A 16,452-nucleotide genomic window follows, 5' to 3' on the forward strand; every position below is an offset into this window, starting at 1 on the left:
TCCATGGAAGCGAAGGCCTCACAGCCCCAGGATTTGCAGCAGGAGCAGAAGACAATGGAGTACATGAGAAATGAGCGAGCTTTTGTGTATGTGCCCAAAGATCAGTATTTTCAACTTGTCGTATTCTTTCATTTTGGAGACAGTGGCGTCCTCCTGTCCTTGGGATCACTGTCACCTCGCGCCACCTAAAATCTCCATAGCAACAGATCGTTTTGATATTTCGTCCCTGCTGGTCTGCCCAGCCTCTTGCTTGCTTAACTATTTCAGCTCAGCGTTCTGCAGGGCTGTGCATGTGAGTGTATTGCCTTGCTACCGATACATCAGTCCAGAGCTGTAAAATGTTTGAAAAGAAGACAGTATCTAATCAGTCATTGTTAATTACTTGAGTTATGAAAATAAACTTAATATATAACATTCTCAGACCCACTTGGCTGATTCTGGGACACGAGAGGCCCGGAGCCTGTCTGTACAACGTTGGGTCTAAAGCAGCAAAGCCCCCTGGACTGAGCCCAATTATGCACACCACACTCACAAAAGGCCAATTTGGAGTTAAAATAAAGGGCACTTCTTCAGGAATCTTGGGGGAAAGTCACATGCAGACATGGGGAGAACATGTAAAGTCCACACAGACAATGAGCACACACAGGACTCAGATCCAAAACACTGCATACGTGAGGAGGCAGCGCTGCTCACTGTGTCCCCATTGCAATACTAACACTTTAAAATATTCAGTTATGTAAAGCTGAAAGTGTTTGATTTTAGTAGGTAACATTATTTGCTTGTTGATTGCACAAAGTGCCTCAGTCATGCAGATTTGTAGTCATTGAGTCTCTGGAGATCTTCATTTTAAAACGTTTTTTTTTTTTTTGTTGCCTTGTATGCGGCATTGCTGAGGTAAATAGTAAAGCAGAAGCTTTGGCATGATCCGCTAGGGTCCTTCATGCTGTTGAGCTCTTTCGGGATCCCAGTTTCAACCAACAGCTATTTGAGTGAAGTACTGCAATATATTATAAATGAAGCTTAAAGCATCATTCTGCTTAGCTCTTGTAATGCCTACGGTGCAGCAGTTCACAAGGTGCCCTACAGGGAATGCAAGTCATTTGAAAGGCACATCCAGATTATTAAGTTTAAAGTTGTCCGGTGACAGTCTAGTGCGTGTTTACCTAAAGCATAAAAAATATTCAGTGGACATCAATATACAGCCACCAGAAATATTCTAAAAAGTAAATTGTAGCATTGGCATGCAAATATTACTTCATGGAATTAGAGGATGCAGGAGATCAGAGGACGCTGAGCTTTCTCGAGTTTAGAAAGAGCTGCTTTGTGGCTGCTGAGTCAGCGTGCGAGTGGCGCAGTGGCTTCCTCTTACATCCCCAAGACATGCGTGTTAAATTCTCAGCTAGGCAAACATCTATGTGCAGCTCGCATGTTCTCCAAATTGCCTTGGGCTTTTCTTTAAACATTCCAAAGCTGTGGTGACTCTATTTGGACCTGGGTGGCATGTTTAATGTTTTTTTTTTAATTAATGAATCTTAACTTTTTCTGTGATTCACTGGATTGTCTTCTGGATTGCTAAAAGAGATCCTACTCTGCTGGGCCCTTGAGCAAGACCCTTAATCTGTAATTGCTCCAGGGGCGCTGTACAATGGCTGATCCTGTGCTCCGACCCCAAGGGCTATGCGAAAACTAACAAATTCCTAATACAAGAAATTGTATAAGGCGAAATAAAGAGCAAAAAAAAAAAAAATATGCTTTGGATTGTTGTATCATAACTCTTATTACAATACATACTGTGGTCATCTGAGGTAATGCTAGGGATGCTAGGGACCAGAAGGGATGGAGTCAGTTGCCCTCACTGGGAAGTTTCTCTAAACTGTGGAGGAAAAAGAAGACAACTCGGTTAGTGGCAGTGTCCCCTCTCAGTCCGGGGTGGAACCACATACCTGGGTGAAACTTGGAGGGTGACCCTCTGATGTGTATGCGTGACAATCTATTAGAAAATGATTTGAATGTAATTATGAATACAAAATGAACCTGCAAGGGGAGAGTGCTTGCGATCTGTTACAGGCTGGCGGGTTCCTTCCTTACCGATTCTGGCATTTTGCATCCCTGAAATGAAATCGACAGGTTAATAAATGTACAGATGGAGAGCGGGACAGTGATCAGAACTGCTGTCCCCTGGCTCAAGGTCCTTGGATTGATTCTCTGCCCAGTGTCTTATGTGCTTGTTCTCTCCATTTCAGTGTGAAGTACTCCACGGTCCTCCTGTGTAGCAAAATGTGCATGCTAGGTGACACGGCATCTTTAAATGACCATAAAGATCTCGGCCAGCCCTACTGATGATGTCTTGATAGGCTCACACTTCGTGTAGTCCTAAAATTGGATTAAACAGGTTAACAGAATTGATGGAAGTATTGGTCAGTGAGAGTGATCTTTTCACATTGTATATACTCTTTATATATAGTGTGACTAACATAATGTAACTTAATATAGCATAACATACAGTACGTCTAAAACGTTATCACGTTTTATTGTTATGAAACATCGCTGTGGATTTAATTAGCCTTTTATGGCACGGCTCAGCAGAGAAGTACTCCTAAAAGTCAAAGCAAAAACAGATCTCTGCAAAGTGGTCCAAATTAATTGCAAATATTAAACTCAAATAAGTATTTACCTTCTTTAATATGATACACCTACAGTGCATCCGGAAAGTATTCACAGCGCATCACTTTTTCCACATTTTGTTATGTTACAGTCTTATTCCAAAATGGATTAAATTCATTTTTTTCCTCAGAATTCTACACACAACACCCCATAATGACAATGTGAAAAAAGTTTACTTGAGGTTTTTGCAAATTTATTAAAAATAAAAAATCCCATGTACATAAGTATTCACAGCCTTTGCTCAATACTTTGTCGATGCACCTTTGGCAGCAATTACAGCCTCAAGTCTTTTTGAATATGATGCCACAAGCTTGGCACACCTATCCTTGGCCAGTTTCGCCCATTCCTCTTTGCAGCACCTCTTAAGCACCATCAGGTTGGATGGGAAGCGTCGGTGCACAGCCATTTTAAGATCTCTCCAGAGATGTTCAATCGGATTCAAGTCTGGGCTCTGGCTGGGCCACTCAAGGACATTCACAGGGTTGTCCTGAAGCCACTCCTTTGATATTTTGGCTGTGTGCTTAGGGTCATTGTCCTGCTGAAAGATGAACCGTCGCCCCAGTCTGAGGTCAAGAGCGCTCTGGAGCAGGTTTTCATCCAGGATGTCTCTGTACATTGCTGCAGTCATCTTTCTCTTTATCCTGACTAGTCTCTTAGTCCCTGCCGCTGAAAAACATCCCCATAGCATGATGCTGCCACCACCATGCTTCACTGTAGGGATGGTATTGGCCTGGTGATGAGCGGTGCCTGGTTTCCTTCAAACGTGACACCTGGCATTCACACCAAAGAGTTCAATCTTTGTCTAATCAGACCAAAGAATTTTCTTTCTCATGGTCTGAGAGTCCTTCAGCACGTCCTTCAGGCGTGCTGCCGTTTGCCTTTTACTATACAGGCCTGATTGGTGGATTGCTGCAGAGATGGTTGTCCTTCTGGAAGGTTCTCATCTCTCTACAGAGGACCTCTAGGGCTCTGACAGAGTGACCATCGGGTTCTTGGTCACCTCCCTGACTAAGGCCCTTCTCCCCCGATCGCTCAGTTTAGATGGCCGGCTAGCTCTAGGAAGAGTCCTGGTGGTTTCAAACTCCTTCCACTTACGGATTATGGAGGCCACTGTGCTCTTTGGGACCTTCAAAGCAGCAGAAATTTTTTGTAACCTTCCCCAGATTTGTGCCTCGTGACAATCCTGTCTCAGAGGTCTACAGACAATTCCTTTGACTTCATGCTTGGTTTGTGCTCTGACATGAACTGTCAACTGTGAGACCTTATATAGACAGGTGTGTGCCTTTCCAAATCATGTCCAACCAACTGAATTTACCACAGGTGGACTCCAATTAAGGTGCAGAAACATCTCAAGGATGATCAGGGGAAACCGGATGCACCTGAGCTCAATTTTGAGCTTCATGGCAAAGGCTGTGAATACTTATGTACATGTGCTTTCTTAGTTTTATTATTTTTAATAAATTTGCAAAAATCTCAAGTAAACTTTTTTCACGTTGTCATTATGGGGTGTTGTGTGTAGAATTCTGAGGAAAAAAATGAATTTAATCCATTTTGGAATAAGGCTGTAACATAACAAAATGTGGAAAAAGTGATGCTCTGGGAATATTTTCCGGATGCACTGTATATAAGAAAGGAAGCCTGTGGGCAGTATACAAAGAAAAATGATCAAGCAGTGTCCATTTCATGACAATCTTGTGCAAAACATCAACCAAGCACATGGGCAAAAAGTAAAAGTAATACCAGTAGAAAGAGCCATAGTCAAAACTAATAAGTTAAGTCAACATGAAACACTCAGAGATGAACACTGAGCTCGATTAAATACATCAATTAAGAAGAAAAACAGCTTCAGGGTGATTGAATGACCACCACAAATGGAAAGTGTGGCTTGGGACAAAGAGCAAATGGTAGGTTTGGTCAAGGGCCTGGAGATGAAGCTGAGGTGTGACGGCTGGTATTTCAAAGATCATTACTTGCCTGAGGTGTGAAAAGCAGGACACAGTTACATGTGTCCAATAAGTGGTCCTGTTTCCCCGAGTGATGAAACACAAATCCCCACTAGCTCTAGGTCACTCATGTCTTAACAGCTACTTGATTATATCCTCCAGATATCTCCTCCCATTCTACCATTGGGATGGGGTCTGTTCAAAAAACAATTAAATATCCTTCTTTGCACCAAGAATAGTTGGGATAGGCCTGTGGCTCAACATGATCCTGAAATTGAATTAGGAAAGTTTATTGAATGGATGGACAGTTGGCTAATTGGTTATTGACTGGATTGTAAGCAAAGGTTCAAGGCACACAGTTTAATCCGCTGCATACGTTTTCAGTTCCTTTTGGAAATTATGCACCTGAGAAAGGAAGCCATTTCAGGTGAGCTTAATCACATAACCTTATTGCTGTCTTAAGTTTTTTTCTCTCTGTTGCTCTTCATTTTATAAAATGCTTTCCATAGCATAGCCGTCAAAAGGGCTTCACTAAGCCATAAAGATTTCAGTACAGTAAATACATAGATGGGGGCATAGGAGGCTCAGCGTGAGGTTCTTTATAGTTGGAGTGTATACAATACAATAAATAGTTTGGTGGGGTCGGCATTTTTGTATAACTCAATATAAAAATTTTGAAGTGTAAGCAATTCAGAAGCAAGTTACAGTCAATGCAATAATCTTTTATTATAAGAAAACACTGTCCAAGAGTGGTGCACATTTTTCTGCTTCTTTCTTTTATTTGTTAGCGAAGGAGCAGAGATTCAGCAAAGCATTGCAGGGATTCATCATTCCTCATATCCAGATGGAGCTAATAAATTTTGCAATGTGGATTTATCTGGGACGGCACGGTGGCGCAGTGGGTAGCGCTGCTGCCTCGCAGTTGGGAGACCTGGGGACCTGGGTTCGCTTCCCGGGTCCTCCCTGCGTGGCGTTTGCATGTTCTCCCCGTGTCTTGTGGGTTTCCCCCCACAGTCCAAAGACATGCAAGTTAGGTGGACTGGCAATTCTAAATTGGCCCTAGTGTGTGCTTGGTGTGTGGGTATGTTTGTGTGTGTCCTGCGGTGGGTTGGCACCCTGCCCGGGATTGGTTCCTGCCTTGTGCCCTGGGATTGGCTCCAGCAGACACCCGTGATCCTGTGTTCGGATTCAGCGGGTTGGAAAATGGATGGATGGATTTATCTGTGACGTGATGTGCAGTGTGAGTGTCCCGAATGTAACTTATGGAAAGGGACTGTACCAGGTGAATGTTCAATTTAAGTTTAGAGTTGATAGATTGACCAGAAGTGGAGCCATACAGAACTTGAAGTGAAGGCTGCTGGGTGATATGCTGACAATCATTGAGTGTTTTAGTTGTTTTTTGGAGATCAATTTTTCTTATGTTAAATTCAATAAGCAGAACACAACAAAAACAATCTGGAATCATAGAACGAGGCAACAAGAACCCCCACCTCCCCCCCCCAATACGGCCCATCACAGATTACCCCATAAAACGGGTTTATATTTAAAAATGAATAGATGCCTGTATAGATAAACACAGTGAGCCTCAGAGGAAAGAGAGGAAGAAGCAAAGGGGAGAATTAAGGATTAAGACTAGTGCGTGGCGCAGACCCCTGGCTCCAAACCAAACACATGGCAGCTTCCCACTCCTCTATACTGGAGCCAGATGATCCATTGATCCTCACTGTCAAACGTTCAAGTAAGGTTAGATTAAGACAAAATGGACTTTCAGAAGTTTACAGAGAACAAGTCAGTAGACTTCTAGAGAGAGGCTATGATTAGTTTAGCAGAGATGGTACCTGGAGAAAATAACCTGTCTGGATAGAAGTCAGGGGAAGAGAAGAGCGGTCTTGGAAAAGAAATATATGAAGCAAAAGGAGGGTATTAGCAGAGGAAATGTTGGACAGACAATTTAGGAGCATACATCTGAAAAATCAGAGACTTCAGGGCAGTCCCAACACATATGGAGGTAAGTGCTAGGGACATTTAAAGGGCACAGGTGACAGATGGGGCTAAGGCATAGCATAAAGTTTATGACAGGAGACATACAAATTTGAAACTGAATACGCAGATAATTAGGATTTTTAGAGGATGCAGAGATATTGTTAAGGATAGCTTTCCATGAGAAGGGTGGACAAGAAAGAAGGTCATGCTACCAGATGGAAAATAATGGTGGTGGTCTATGTGAGTGTTCAGTTAAAATTTATTCTGAAGCTCATCGAGCTAACATTTTCTTTGGCTTGTATATCTTTTGGAATCTGCATTCCTTATTATAAAGCATGTGGTTAACAAACGAGAGTTCAAACTGAAGGCGCTATGATGCTAGACTGAAAAGTTTTAGTAAAATTTGAAATTCCCCTCTTTGAATTCTCCTCCGTGTACAGTTTGTCATTGTGCATTTTCCCATAGGTTTGAATTCTCCATCCCCAAAAACATGCATGCTAGAATAAAACTGGTGGTTCCAAACTGGTATGTGTGTTTGAATGGGCCCTGTTGATGGACTCGCCCTGTTCAGCATTGGTGCCTTCTTATAACCATTGCCACAAGGACAGTCTATGGCCCCCCCCCCATAACCTAACATGGATTAGGTGGGCTTCAGAAGGTTTGTTTCGTAACTTCCCCTCCTGGCTTGCCACAATGCCTGTTCAGAGCTGTTTCAGTTTCCCTGACTGCTTTAATGCACTTTAAGTCATTTTTTTATGATGTTATTTTCATACTGAGCTGTTTTTCTTTGTTGCGTTACAGTTGTTTGTAGATGTTGAAGAGAAAACTTCTGGGCTCTGGGGAATTGAGAAAACATGGGAAGTATAATGTTAATTAAATTTCTGCTTTGTATGAGTTTTCAACTTATGAGCAGTTTAAAAATATGAGTTCTGTTCATATAATGAGGAATTACTGTATCATATCCAAGATTACTTGGCAGATGGCAGTAGAAGGAGAAAAAGTAAAATAAATAACATTAAAAATACATAAAAAGAAATCTGCAAAGTCCAGCAAGGTGTAATAGCCATCCCTCTACTAGAAGGGCTGTGCCAGCCTGGACTTTTCCTTCCTGCTGTGGCCAATGCTCCCCGTCTGAGTCTGCTCAACGTCCGTCGTTGCTTTGTCTGATGAGTATTTTTCTAGCTGTTCTAATCTGATCTTGTGTATGTGAACATCCCCCCCGGTTAGTGTTTTTGACTCTTGAGAGTTTTTCCACCTCTCTTGATTTTTCTCATTCACTGACTCATACTTCTTCATTTCTCTGAGGTGCCTGCTGCTGGTCTATACCTTCTCAAAAATCTACACCCAGTTATGGATTAAATGTCTCTGTACCTAAAAAAAAAACTTTCTGCAGAACTTTCACTAAACTGTAACCTGGATTGTTCTGTAAAGGATCCATAATGCACTTGGGGGATCACATGCATAGGGGGTGCTGTTGCAAAATTGAAAGCAATTCTTAACCCTCCATCAAGCCATCTTTAGAAGATGCTTATTTCATTACAGGTTAGTAATGATACTAATGGTCCCAGGAACCGAGAGCACACTGCGCCAATAAAAAGTATTCACCACTCTTTGGACCTTTTCACATTTTGTTGTTATTTAACATTGAATCACTGTGGATTTCATTTGACTTTTTTGAGACAAAATAAAAAGACACTTTAATGCCAAAATGAAAACAGATCTCTGCAAACTGTTTAATTACAAATATCAAACACAAAATAGTTGAGCACACAAGCATTCACCCCCTTTAAGTCAGTGTTTAGTAGATGCGTCTTTGGCAGCCATGATAGCCTTCAGTCTGTGTGCACAGGTCTCTGTCAGGTTTGCACATCTGGACTGTGCCATTTTCCCTTTCTGTGCATACCTGCTCAAGCTCTGTCATTATGCATGGAGGTTGTGAGTGTATAGCCTTCTTCCAGTCCAGCTACAAATTCTCTCTTGGATTGAAATTGGTCACTCTAGGACATTCACATTGTTGATTTTAAGCCATTCCTGTGTAGTCCTGGCTTTCTGCTTGAGGTTGTTGTTCTTGCTGGAAAACAAATATTTTCCCAAGGCGCAGTCTCCGTATCAGGTTTTCCTCCAGGCGTTTCTTGTATTTTGCTGCATTCATTTTACCTTTAAACGCCTTCTAGGGCCTGCTGCAGAGAAGCATCTTCCAGGCATGATGTTGCCACCACCATTCTTGTAATAACATGCAGTGCTTTGCTTACTCCAAACAAGATGTTTAGTCTCATTGCCAGAAAGTTGAGTTTTGGTCTCATCCGACCATAGAACCTTCTTCACCTTACTTCACAGTCCCCCATGTGCCTGTGTGAGATGTCAAGCGTATCTGTTTTTAACACTGTCTGTCTCTTTGTCAGTCTTCCATAACTGTTGTTGTCTGCCAGGTCTCTTCAATTTGAGTTACTGTAGCTTGTAACTCCTTTAGTGGTACTTAGTTTTTGTGGATGGCCTACTTTTTAGATTTTAAAAATGTTTCTGACGTTACTAATTTTAATGATGACAGACTTTTCTTGCTCCAAGCTCAAAGGATTTTTTGCCTTTCATTTCATGAATGACAAATTTTTCTTACTCCTTTGAATATGGATTGTGCTTTACCTGCTTTATGATTTTGAGCTGTCCCATACTCTTTCCATTTATTAATGGTTGATTTAATGGATGTTCAGTGACTTGGACGTTTTCTTGAATCCATCCCCTAACTTGTGCTTTTCAATCACCTTTTCATGGAGTTGCTTGGAGTGGTCTTTTATCTTTATTGTTTAGGTTGTTCCACCATCCTGACTCACCACAAGATGGACCTTCCTGCTCAGCTGCATTCTTCTTCTTCATTAAACTGAAACCCCAAACTCTGCATTTATGAATTAACAGTAATTATCTGCACAGTCTCTCCAATCTGAGTCTCTTTAGCTTGTAAACTCCTTCAGAGTTCTCATATCTCTCTCACTCATCTTTTTTTGCACAATCACTCCATTTTTGTGAACGGCCTGCTCTAGGCAGATTTACAACTGCGCCAGACTCTTTCCATTTCTTCATGAATGATTTAATCAGTGTTGTGCATAAACTAGTTCAAAATAGCGCACTCATTGAACAAGCTCATTTTTCTAAGAAAGGTGAACTTAACGTAACGTATTTGCAAGTGAAGAACTTTAACGTGAGCGAGTTCAGTTTTATGTGACATTCTGGATCTGGTTTAGGTCCAGAGTAAACGTTTTGTCTTACCCTGTAATGTAGGGGTGGAGCCGAATCCGAATCCGGTATTCGGAGAAGCACAGATTGTGGATTTTTACAAATATTTATTTCATACTAATTTTTTGCCATTTATTTGTATTTGGAAAAAACGTAAAATCAAATAGGCTCTGTCTGTGTCTGCCTGCTTGTGCTTAAGCTGCACTCCCGCTGACACGAGCATGCGGTGTGGATCCACTTTCACTTTTAGGAAAACGTTATACTCCACGAGGCCACTTTATATTTTCCCCCTGCTGGACATGCAATATGTGATGAAATTTTGACCGGCAGCGTAATAGGCTAGTTCACCTACATGAACAGTCACCATTTGTGTCACACTTTAGAAAATAGAGCGGTAATTTATATGTATACTTACATCTATTTAATTTATTTTTTGACCGGGAGGGTATTAGCATACAGTGCATCCGGAAAGTATTCACAGCGCATCACTTTTTCCACATTTTGTTATGTTACAGCCTTATTCCAAAATGGATTAAATTCATTTTTTTCAGGCCGTGAATACTTATGTACATGTGCTTTCTCAATTTTTTTATTTTTAATAAATTTGCAAAAATCTCAAGTTAACTTTTTTTCACGTTGTCATTATGGGGTGTTGTGTGTAGAATTCTGAGGAAAAAAATGAATTTAATCCATTTTGGAATAAGACTGTAACATAACAAAATGTGGAAAAAGTGATGCGCTGTGAATACTTTCCGGATGCACTGTATATGGTTATACGTGTTTGTTGCTGGGTATAACTCAGTAAAGTGTATTTAAATAAAAAAGTCTTCATAATTATTATATTTTATTCAAGAACACTGTAATAGCCTAATATAAGGCATGCAAAATGAACTGAACATGAACTAGTTCAAAATTGAAATGGTGAGCTATGAACGTGAATTGATTCATTTGAATCTGTGTGAACTGAACTTTGAGCGAGTTCTTGTGAGTTGTGAAGTTGCACAACACTCGATTTAATTGCATTCCCAGGGATATTCGGTAACTTTCTTGTCTCCATCCTAGACTTGTGCTTTTCAGTCACCTCATCATGGAGTTGCTTGGTGTGTTCTTTTGTTTTCATTGTGGAGGTTAGGCCACCACACTGACTCAGCACAGGTCGACCTTCCAGTTATAAGGATATTTATGCTAAAAATCAACTGAAACCCCAGACAGGTGATCTCCACTGAACTAATGATGGGAGTTCTAAAACTAAATGGCTACACCAGTGAGGATTTAGCAGTGAATACTTAATGCAATCCATTATTTTATGTTTTATATTTTGTGAAAAAGAGCAGAGACAAAAAAAAAAGGTTTGGGCGTCCACTCTGTATATTCACATTCAGAGAATGAGTAAATGATTGAGTAGTCACAAAAGACTGAGTCTAAGTCGGGACTGACTGACAAAGAATAGTGGCTGGCTTTATAGCTGGAGAGGCAGAAGAGGTGTGTCCAAAGGGCTGTAGGAGGAAGTGAGGTCAGGAGCAGGGCGAGGTCTGGAACCAGAAGTAGAGTCTGATTGGGTATTAGGTTTAGGGTTAGGCAGGCTTCCCTTCTGATGATCTGCAGAAGAGGGAGAAAAGATGTTAGTGGACTCTGTCATCCCCAATCCGACATTCCACATTTAGTCAAACCCATTGACTGCCTCCCATGCACTTGTGTCTGACAATTTGTAATAATTTAGACGACTTTGTAGGGAACTATTTTCACTTTGCCATTAAAGAGTTTTTTTCTTAGTAGTTAATGTTTAAAAAAATGTAATCAGCTGTGATTCCATGCTGTATAACAATAAAATGTGAAAACTTCCAAGGGGTTGAATACTTTTTATACGCACTGTATTCTGGCATTACTGAGTACAAGACAGGAACCGCTCCTTTATGGTCTGTAACTGACATAAACTGCCCATCTTTGGAATACAGGAGGAAGTCAGAGCACCTTGTGACAACCCACATAGACACGGGAAGAATATGCAGAGCTGACATGTTCCTGTCCACTACCCCACTGCCTTCTTGATATGAGTATTACTTATTATTTTTCATATTGTGCATCCTGCTGTTTTGAGAGCTTTGCTCTAGTGATTATAAATTGCAGTATCAATTTGTAGTTATTGATTGCTGATAGTTTTGACAAGGCTGACATTAGAGGCAGCTTTCAAGTTGTTAATATGTGCGTTTTCTGCACTTGATAAGCACATTTTTGTTGAGTCATACTGCTCCAATAATGTAACAGAAAAGTAGCATTCTAATATCTGGCAGATTGCAATGGCTCTGATCTTCTCCCTTCTGGAGGAGTTAGATTTTGCAGTCTTTACTGTATTTAATTTACAGTAATCCCTCCTCGATCGCGGGGGTTGCGTTCCAGAACCCCCCGCGAAAGGTGAAGATCCGCAAAGTAAAAACCATATGTTCATATGGTTATTTTTATATTTTTTAAGCCCTTATAAACTCTCCCACATTCTTATAAACATTTCCCGCACAATTATACAGCATAAACCCTTTGTATTCTCTTAGATATTAGGTAAGATTCATTGAAATTATGTATGTAAACACAGTTTATATACAGTAAAACCTAAATATTATTTTAAAGATATCGAGCGTCTCCGATATCACATATGTTATAGCCATTACGACAGACAGGCCACCAGAAATAAATCCGTACAATGCAAGAAAAATTGTATACAGTAAAATGTGTGTACAGTGATACTAAACTATGTACATGTAATAAGTACTGTACGTAGAAAATTAATTGTTACTCACCAATAATGACACTACGACTTGTCCGATAACGATGAGTTTAATTTTACTGCACAAACAAAGGAGAGCGTTACAGCTCTTCTAAAGAAGCCTCTTCAGGCGACTGTGTAGCACCGCCATTGTTCTTCTTCCAGCAGTCTTCAATCCAAATCCCTAAAGCAGATTCCATCCGGACTACCTCCTTATTACATCCACTTACAACTCGTTTTGCACCCTGGTTAAAGGACACTGCGGCCATAGATCTTATATTCTTTTCCTCCTTTTTAAATAAAAAAGAATCGTGGACTCATTGATGCCGTAATGGCGTCCTGCAGCGGAGTAGCTGTTCCCTTCCTTCAACATATCCAAAACTTTTATCTTTTCGGAAATCGTTAGTATCTTCCGTTGGTGCTTGGGCACAGCCCCTGAAGCAGGAGCACATTGATACTGAATGAGCGAGACAAGACTTCTTGGTTAACGCAGCGGAATTGAATTCTGTGCTCTGTCACTGAGCCAATCAGCACACAGGAACTTAACTGCGTGCTCTGATTGGGTAGCTTCTCAGCCATCCACCAATAGCGTCCCTTGTGTGAAATCAACTGGGCAAACCAACTGAGGAAGCATGTACCAGAAGTAAAAAGACCCATTGTCCGCAGAATCCCACGAAGCAATGAAAAATCCGCGTTATATATTTAGATATGCTTACATAAAAAATCTGCGATAGAGTGAAGCCGCGAAAGTCGAAGCGCGATATAGCGAGGGATTACTGTATAACATGGCTTAATAGAAAGTTATGAGACACTCTATGTGCAGCCTACCATCAAAATGCAAAGCAAGATAGGACACTGTTTTACTGCTAGCTTTTATAAACGACCTGGCATGTGTGCGTGTGTGTGTGTGTATGTGTGTGTGAGTGTGCCCTCCATGCTTGGTTTCCACTTAGTGCTCCATGCCAGCAGAACACACAGCAGGTCTATTCAAGAAACCCAGCAGAGAAGGTATGGCGATCAGAGCCAAGCACATTGAGGTGCTAGTGCCACCTGCTCCACCCCTCTGCTGCTTACAAATAATAATAGTTTTCATTACTAATATAAAAAAATCCCATTAGTCAGCCACCATTCTATTAGTTATGTGCAGAAATGAATGGCCCAGTGCTGCAAAGTTTAAGCAGTGTCATTTACCCACATTTAGTACATGATTACTGTTTAATGAAATGCAAAGTACACAGGGGAGGCTTGTGAAGAAGCAAATAAGGATAATGGAGTAATGAATAGTGTATGAATTCTACATATTACCCATCAGATAGTTTTTAATTAAATATACAGCCTAAAATAACAATGATCTCATCAGCAAATCCTGTAAATTAGAACAAATGCTAGGAAAAGCGAGCATTTACTTGAGCATCTCACAATGCAATCTCTAGCATAATGTGCTCATTTTAGTAATTGACTGGCTATCTTATGCTTCATTATTAAATCAATGATATTGTGCTAAGATGATGAATCCAGGTGGTCAAGCAGCAGGGTCCTCAGGTGCTGGTGTGTAATGCTGAGTGGATGGATGCAAACAGTTGTTATATTAAAAAAATACAAATAAAAATGAATCAGTTTTGACTGAAAGTATCCACTTGGCTCCAGTTTTCTGGGATTATAAAATATCATTTTAGTAAAGTTTAGCGCTCTGTAAGGACCAATATTCTCCTTTGTTTCAGTAGCTACAGCGTAGATTTATCAGGTTTGTCCAAGTCATGATGTGTGTGGGGAGTGATGTGTATTTATAACTTCAAAGATGTGAATCATAAAGCTGAGACAGACGAGTCATCATGTACTGTATACCTCTATTAATCCATAAAGGAGAAATGAGGGTCTGTCCATACGGAGCATGTCGAGCAGATCATACGCACTCACAAAAAAACGAGAAACGGGCAGATTCTCAATTAAAGACAAGAATTAAAGGTGATGGCTTGAAGCATGCAACAAAGTGCTGGGTTCTGTGAGTCTGCATAATCATGGAGGAGCAGCCACGTTCAGGCGGGTGTTTGTTTTTTTAATGGTCTGAATTTCTTTTTCTTTTTTTTTCCTGTGAAGCAGACAGCATTTTTAATTTATGGCTTTGTATAGCAATAAATATTTCTTTACAGCCAAATCTGAATGTCCCCACATTTGTATGTCTTTGCTGTTTGAGTCAGTGGGCAGGTTAGATGGGAGGCAGAAGAGAGTTCTTGCTGATAATAAAACACATTCATGCATACTGGTATTGCCCCCCATGTTTGTTCAAAAGAATTTTTATTTCTTGTTGTTCGGGTTTTGCAGCAGTGATGACATGTCTCTGGTGACTCTTCCTATGAAGTCAGTAGGTGAATTGGGAGAGTATGGGGGGTCATGAGGTTGCTGGAAAGGGGTGTGTGGCGGTCCTGATATCTCTGCAAAAGGACGAAGGTCCAAGTCTTTAGAGTCCTGCTGCTGCCTGCCTTGCTATATGGTTGCGAGACATGGATGTTATCCAGTGACCTAAGACAAAGACTTGGCTCCTTCAGTACTGTGTCTCTTGGGTACCGCTGGTTTGGCTTTGTGTCGAATGAGTGGTTGCTCATGGAGTCCCGAATGAGGCACTTTACCTGCATTGTGAGTTACTGCACTACGGCCACGCAGCCGAGGATGATCCAGTTTGCAGGATTCTCATTGTTTGCGACCCAAACAGCTGGACCAGGCCAAGGGGACACCCATATAACACCTGGATGCTGCAGATAAACGGTCATTTCCGGAGGGTGGGACTGCCTGGGGGGGTTGCTTACGTGGATCTCAAGCTGTTTCATCGTGTGGTGGGTGCAGCAATATACTGTATCAGTGCATGCCCCCCATCCTAACCTGACCTGGCCTGATTTCATGGGTTGGGAAATCTGGAAGATTAATATTAATTATAGAAAAAACTGTGTGAAAGTTTGACAATCTTTGATATCTTAGACAACATCCTGTGGATACAAGCGGGTTTAAATTGCTCTGTCAAATTTAACTGTAAAATTAGCACTTACCTAACATAACATAACTTTCTCAGATCAGTCTTCTTGTATGTCTGTAGTACTAGGGTGTTGTACCGTGTTAGCCATTATGGATGTAGTGAGAAGTTAAGCAAAATGACACCTTTTATTGGCTAACTAGAAAGATTACAATATTCAAGCTTTCAAGGCAACTCTGGCCCCTTAGCCAATAAAAGCTGTCATTTTGCTTAACTTCTCAGATCAGCTTAATACAATTAGGGGTCTTGGTGGGTAGAGGTTGTTCTAGCAGCACCAGCCACAAGGCGGAGACCAACTGAGGCACTTAGTCCATCACAGGGCCCACAACAGCACCTGCCAAAGAAATCGAAATGTTTCCTGCCTATAGCTACTGTAGAAGTGATTCCTTTGTAATGGCGGTTGGCTTTCTAGGACGTTGAGCAGCTACTTTCAGTTTCAGTGTGGTAAACTATGGTCTTCTGATAATAAGAAAACTACAAGCTCCTTGTATGTTGCTCCTTAGAGTGTAATTGTGCAAAACGTTATTGGACCAGAAAAGTATACAATGGTTAATGCTGTTGCCGCTCAGAAGCAGGAGACTTGGTTCAAGTTCTGGATCAGTCACTCTTTTATTGTCTTCTCTGTTTCCTCACTGGCCTCACATGTGGGTGGAGTGGTGGATCTGAGGCCAGGGATCTGTGATGGAAATCAAAGGCTCAAATCCTGTAAATGCCTGAAGTGATTCCACTCCATTGGTCCCTTGAGCAAGGCCCTTAAGCTGCAGTCCTCACTATGACGTTAACCTGCACCTGGCCCTGTAAGCAGGTCCTCCAACTTGCAGGGAGAACTCTGGGGTTAGTGGCAGGATTGG

General features: G+C 41.2%; 1 protein-coding gene across 1 annotated transcript in view; it reads left to right on the top strand.

Annotated features, from left to right (window-relative positions):
- LOC114667509 (FERM domain-containing protein 5) overlaps positions 1–16,452 on the top strand; it is a 389,463-nt gene that overhangs the window by 168,027 nt on the left and 204,984 nt on the right.

This window comes from Erpetoichthys calabaricus, chromosome 17, assembly GCF_900747795.2.
Source record: "Erpetoichthys calabaricus chromosome 17, fErpCal1.3, whole genome shotgun sequence".
Lineage (NCBI taxonomy): Eukaryota > Metazoa > Chordata > Cladistia > Polypteriformes > Polypteridae > Erpetoichthys > Erpetoichthys calabaricus.